Below are 6986 nucleotides of genomic sequence, written 5' to 3' on the forward strand. Positions count from 1 at the left end.
CTTTGGCTCGCTACTGCTTTCCTTAAGGGGAGCTGTTTCTCTGTAATTACCTGAAGTTATTTTAATGTTTTGTTATGTCATTTTAGGTTGTTTACATTTGCTTTATACCGTGACGCTGCCGGGGATTATTTAACTGCAAATAAACAACTGGATTGTTGTGCTGGTGCTTGTGCTTTATTAATATTTGCACAGATCCCTAAAATCCCTAAAAACTATATGTAGGACGAAGAGAATGGGTTGCTAGAGAGCAAAGAAACCATGCAAGTTACAAGTTTACTTATTTTGCTTTATTACATACTTTCCCCGTCTCCCTTAATAAGTGAAAACAAGAAGGCTGACAGGAAGCTAAACAAAAGACTAGAGCTTCAGTCCAACTTTTTTCTTTTCATTGTTTTCCTTGCATCATATTCGCTGACATATGCATAATTTGTGACTTTGAGCACACGCAGAGCAAAAAAAGAAAAAAAAGTGCGACATGCCAGCTTGCACGTGAACAGGGGCGTTTCCAGGTTTTTGGAGCAACGATGAGCACGAGGCATGAGGAGTGCAGGGTATTTGATCAGAAATAAACCCAATGTAGAAAACGGGTGTGCAAAACATTTTCAGCCGTGTGTGGAGTCTTGATGCTGTGGAAGCCCGTTTCCGCCACTAAAAAAAAAGGATCCATAACTCAAAATTTCGAGTTATTTTCTCAAAATTCCGAGTTACTTTCTCGAAATTTCAACATATTAACTCGAAATTTCTATTTATTAACTCAAAATTTTGAGAAAAGTAACTCGAAATTTCGAGTTAGCGCTGCCAATCAGTAATCTACGTGAATGACGTCATTTCCTCGTTACCCGGAAGTAGGGTTGCCAACTCCCTGAAAAATAAATAAGGGACACCTCGTGGCCAGGGCCGGGCGACCCAGTTGTCTTCACCCTTCCCAGTGTGGTAGCTCTTTTTTTGTGTGTGAAATTATTTTTTTAACCATTTGACTTGAATTTGATTTAAGTAGATGTTTATTCTTTGTGATATGAACACATGTGAAACAAATGATCATTTAGCCATTTATTTTTAGCTCAAAAATGACAACATTAACACAGTAAAACAGGTCTCCTTCTTAAACAGAAGCCTGTCATGCTTAACTTTTGAGAATATAAGTAAATCTTTCTTTAAAAGAACTCTGTCCTGCTTAACTTAAAATAATAGAAAACAATAGAAAGAAAAACATTCTTGTAACAGTGCACATTTAGTGCATTTAGTACAATTGGCTTCAGTTGAGGTATTATTTCAGCTTTTCTAATGCTAATCAGCTGCTCCTGTTTGTAAACCCGCTTGTTCCCATGATTACGCATCTTAACTCATCATCATTATTCATCTATGTATTACTTTTATGTATTAGTCATCTATTTGTAATCATCTATCCTTGCAGTTGTTTATTACACAAAATAAATTATATTATCACACTTCTGGCCACATAGTGCTGATATTCACTGCACATGCCCATATTAACTTTTTCCAGCCAGGTGTTTTCCTTTTCCCATTCTTCCCTTTCTCTGAGGGGAACAAACATTGCTGCTCTAATGCTGGGCTTACACTGTGCGGTTTTAGGCCCATTTTGAGCCGATTTTTGAGTGATCTTCATCGTGCATCGTGTAGTATACGTGGGGTAACTTTGGAAAGCTCATCCGAGCCTTTTCGATGTGGCATCACAAAATTATCACGACCACAACAACAGTGAAAATAGTGGGATTTACATTGCTGCTCAATCACAGCTGCCTGATCAATGTTTTTCATTAGCAATTTAGCAAAGTTGATGGTGGTGGTGTGTCTGTATGAGTGTAATGCTGGGCTTACACTGTGCGATTTTTGGCCCATTTTGAACCGATTTTTGAGTCGTGCGACCGATTTGGCGATCGGCCCGATTTTGGCCTTCATCGTGCGTCGTGCATCGTGTAGTATACGTGGGGTAACGAGACGCGATTAACACCTCACGACCAGCTCCCGATCATCAATCGCTCGTGAGGGTCTCACCACAGCCGCTCACACTGCTCACGCGCAAACACATAAACGTCGGTGAAAAAGACGGAGCAGCGCGGCTGTGCAGCGTGTGATCTGGACATAAGCGATGGAGGCACAACTTGTAGAACTTTGGAAAGCTCATCCGAGTCTTTTCGATGTGGCCTCACAAAATTATCACGACCACAACAACCGTGAAAACAGTTGGATTTACATTGCTGCTCAATCACAGCTGCCTGATCATGTTTTTCATTAGCAATTTAGCAAAGTTGATGGTGGTGGTGTGTCTGTGTGAGTGAAAGACAGAGAGGGAGAGCGAGCGACAGATTTTCTGTTATAACCTTCATTTTATGGAGGCACAGTGTGAGCACTCAGGTCGCATCAGAGCATCGGGCGGTATAGTGTGAGACTCTGCATCGTGACCTGCAAACTTCTAACCCCTGCGAGTCAATTGTGCAGTTTGAGCAGGAGCTGAATAACGTGACTGAAAAAATCGCACAGTGTTTGCCCAGCTTTAAGTTTACTGTCGTCCGAGACTTGCACCGCAGTGTCGGCGTTTGTTTCCCTGTTGGCCATGCTTCTTGTTGTGGTCATCTGTTGTCTTCCGGTATTTTCTCCGCAAGCGACCTTTCCTCGACCAATGAGATGAGCGGTAATCTGAATTGTCATACTCGAATTGTCATAAGTGTGCTGTCAGCTCATTGGTCACAAAGCAGGAGAGGGGCTGGGAATTATGTTTTCAAACAAAGCGTTAATTCCATTAAAAGTTATAGACTACTTTTGATTCTCACTGTATTACGGGACAAAGTGCGTCCCTTATTAGCTCAATACGGGACGTGTACTTTTGTTTCGAAATACGGGACGATTCCGTATTTTAAGGGACGGTTGGCAACCCTACCCGGAAGCTGAAGCCCTCAGCTACAAATGCTACAGCTAAGCAACCGGTATTACATCCAGTCGTGGATGCACACATTGCTGAGTGTTTTCAGCCTTGCTTCACAAATGATGAAATCCCTGTGTTATTAGCTGAATCACATGGTGTTACTATCAGCAAGCGCCAATTTGTTTGTTTGTTTTTTGGGTTTGCAGCCTTTTTTTTTTCTTTTTTTTAAAAACTTTATCACATTTTAGACATACAGTCAAGTAAAACAGGGATCACATAAAAGATGACATTGTGGTAGTACAATGAAGAACAGAAAGAGTGACAAGGACAGTGAGACAAAAGTGAGTACAAAAAATAAAATAAATTAAGGGGAACATAAATAAACAAAAGTTTGCAAGAGCCAAAATCAAGTTAGCAGTTTCAATCGGTTATATATGTTAACAGTCTTGAGAGCCTTAGTGATTTTTGATGAGGAGATTGTCCTTATATATTGTGCAAGTTCCATTTTTAATACAAGAAGTTCAGGCTTTCTGCCGAGGACTTTGCTTTTGTGTATATGAAATTTTGCCAAAAATAAAACCAAATTTATAAAGAAGAAAGCATCATTGTCCTTGTCTTTAAAATTATAATAGCCAAAGATAACATCCTTATAGTATAGTCGAAGATTAGGGAGAACAAAGTCAGCAATAAACTTGTGGAAATCCTTCCAGAATTTACACGTAAATTTACATGATCAAAACAGATGAGAAACTGTTTCAGGTTGCTCTTGACAGAAAGTACAATTTACATTTATTTCAGCCATAAATTTGGACAAATATTGTTTGGTAGGGTAAAACTTATGAATCAACTTAAAGGAAATCTCTTTAATTTTGTTTGTCAAGAAAAACCTTTAAAGTCCAAACTTTTTTCCATTCAATATCTGTTACAAAATTGGCCCAATAAAATATGGCTGATGGAACAGAGACCATTGCATCCTGAAAGAGAGATCTTATTTTGGTATTTATAGACTTATGAGAGGAAAAGCAAACATTGCCAAGAGAAGAATGTAACACATCCGGGGGAGTGACCTGTAGTGGAGCACTGTGGGAGCATCTGTGTAACATGGACAGACCAGATGGGATGGCATCGAACACTATTGAGAATTCTTTAGGCGTTATCGGTACATTGTATCTCCTGAGGAACTCAGAGTAATTATAAAAGAGTCCATCTTCTCTATATAACTGACTAACCAAGATTATTCCATTATTAAACCAGTTATTTTAAAAAAGAGTTTTATTTTTATAAATAATATTGCAGTTATTCCAAATAAAACAGTTTTGTGGAGAGAAATTGTGTTTGTAAATCAGGGCCCATGCCAAAAGAATTTGTTGATGAAAGTGAGAAAGTTTCAGTGGTATTTTTGGAATACTGTAATTGCAGAGCAGTAGGAAGTTAAGGCCGCCTAAATTAGAGAACACATGATGTGAGATAAAGTTCCAGATAGAAGTGGGATTTTTTAAATACTTTTTAATCCAGTTTATTTTAAAGGTGTTGTTAAGAGCACCGAAATCAATAAAATTTTTACCTCCTTTATCATATGAATTTAAAGCTACTGATTTACGCAAGTAGTGAGTTTTATTTTTCCATAAAAAATTATATAATAATTTGTTAATTGACTTACAGGTTGTATTATCAACATGTAGTGACTGGGCAGCATAGGTTAGACGGGAGATACCTTCAGCCTTCGATAGCAGAACTCTACCCTTCAATGACAGGTCTCGCTGTAGCCAATGATTAAAGATTTTTTGGGATTTATCTATAATAGGAATGAAGTTTGTGGAGCATCTGGATTGCTCATTTTTTATTATTTGAATTCCAAGGTATTTTACAGAGCTTCTTACAGGTATTCCATGAATTGAAGTTGCTAAACAACTTTTAACTGGTAAAAGTTCACATTTATGCAGGTTGAGTGAAAGTCCGGAGGCTTTAGAGAATGGCTGTATATTGTTAATGGCCACTGAAACTTGCGAGGCGTCTCTGAGGAAGAGAGCTGTATCGTCTGGCAGCTGACTTATGAGTATTTCTCTGTTAGCAATGACCAGGCCTTTTAAAGAACTGAGTTCAATGTGCGAATTAAGGAGTTGCACAGAAAGAAGGAATAAATATACGGATAGGGGGCAACCCTGCCTCACTCCACGCTTTAGAGAGAATCTTGGGGAAGTACCAGTGGCAAGCTTTATGGAGCTGTTACTATTGGAATACAGTGTCCGAACGGCATTACAGAAGGACTGACCAAACCCAAATTTATTTAAAGCAGTAAAAATAAACTCATGCTCTAAGGAGTTGAACGCCTTGTAGAAATCTAGCAAGCGCCAATTTGTTGGGATCCGTTTTTGAATGCGCGTTCCTCTGCGCCATATGCTTCCGGGTAACAAGAAAGCGACCTCATTCACGTATATTTTTGATTGGCAGAGCTAACTCGAAATTTTGAGAAAAGTAACTCGGAATTTTGAGTTATATTTCTCGAAATTTCGAGTTATGGATACTAGCTGTTTTGTTTTTATTTAGTGGCGGAAACGGGCTTCCATATGATGCAGATGGTATTATGAGAAATGGGAAAACTTGTTTTGTGGTTAGTGGAAAGTGGAAAGTAGTGATCCATTAGGAAATAAAGGAGCAACAAAAAGGAAGTATTTAAGTTGCACCTGGAGATGATTTTTATTACTGTGCAACATTATCAAAATATATAGTGTGTGGCATAAAGTACAATATTTGCATTCAGAGTATGTTGCACTATTAAAAAGCAACAAAATAGAGTAAAATTAAACACTTCAGTAAAACACTCCACTCCAAGTTACTTCCACCACTACAATACCTGTCCATGTTCTTATCCAGTGGGCAGTGGGAATTTAAGTCATTTGTTGAGGGGTGTCACTGTGGGTCGATCATACTCCCACCCCAAATCGAACTCTTTGGACATTACCTAGATGATTATACGTCCCCTTCTTTCTTTATGAATACACCAGATAAAGAAAAGAAGTGTCGAACTGTTTACTTTCAGTATTAATGTAGGATGTTGTCTCAAATTATGATATGGGGGCAAAAGGGATGAAAATGCTATTTTGGGCATTTCTTTTACTTATCTGAAAAGTTGCAAACAACGTTAGCTCTTAAAGGTAAAGAAAAGTTTTTGTCTGTTGAATTCCAGCACTGCTCACTTTTTCTGTCATCCTGAATATTTTGAAAAGTATACCTAAATTAGCTTTAATTTTCAAAGGTAACCATGACATAAAAAGCCCTCAAATGCTTAAAATGCTTGCTAGCTTTCTCACAGAAAGTTTATCTTCTGTACATTTCAGCTGGAATATAAAAATATGCTTTCCAGCACTCACAAACACTGTATAGCCTCTATACTTTCAACACCCTAAAATATTTCACAAGCTAATGATATCTTTGAAGACTGCATAAGGCATGAGTCATTTTAAACGGAAAGGAAGAAGTTTAACATTTTTTTTTGTTATGACCACAGGCAAGCTGATAAGATCTGTGCGCCAATGCAAGATGCTTTTATCTCTGTGTGTGCAGAGGTTACCGTAAACAAGGGGAGTGTTACTTTGAGTTTTAACGTGTAATTGTATTCCTTTATGCTTTTATCATGTAGTTAAAAAAATGCTGTGTTTTGTACAAAATTCAAAAGATTACCTGTAGTTTACACTTACATCATCGCCAAACAATAAAAGGAAATAATAAAAAAAATGAACTTAAAGATCAGTTTTCACTTCTGTCATTTGTACACTGCATTTTGTATTATACTCCTGGTATTCAGACTTCAGCCTTTCTAATTTGTGCAAGTTTCCAGGTTAGTATGACTGTGCTTAATGTAGGCCTATTTCAAGAAACATATGCCATCTATAGAGCCATCTACCTGAGCATGATTAGCATTTTAGAAGCCATATGAAACTGTACAGGCGTTAAAATAGATCAAGCTTTCTCTGTTTGTCCATCTTGAAACTTCAGAACATTTTCAGTGGCATGTCACTTTTTATGTTCTCATGTAAATTATATTAACAATTTGAAAGCACACAAACCACATATGAACAGAAAAACACCTTTTAACCTTCAA

The sequence above is a fragment of the Rhamphochromis sp. 'chilingali' genome (assembly GCF_963969265.1).
Source record: "Rhamphochromis sp. 'chilingali' genome assembly, chromosome: 12".
NCBI classification, from domain to species: Eukaryota; Metazoa; Chordata; class Actinopteri; order Cichliformes; family Cichlidae; genus Rhamphochromis; species Rhamphochromis sp. 'chilingali'.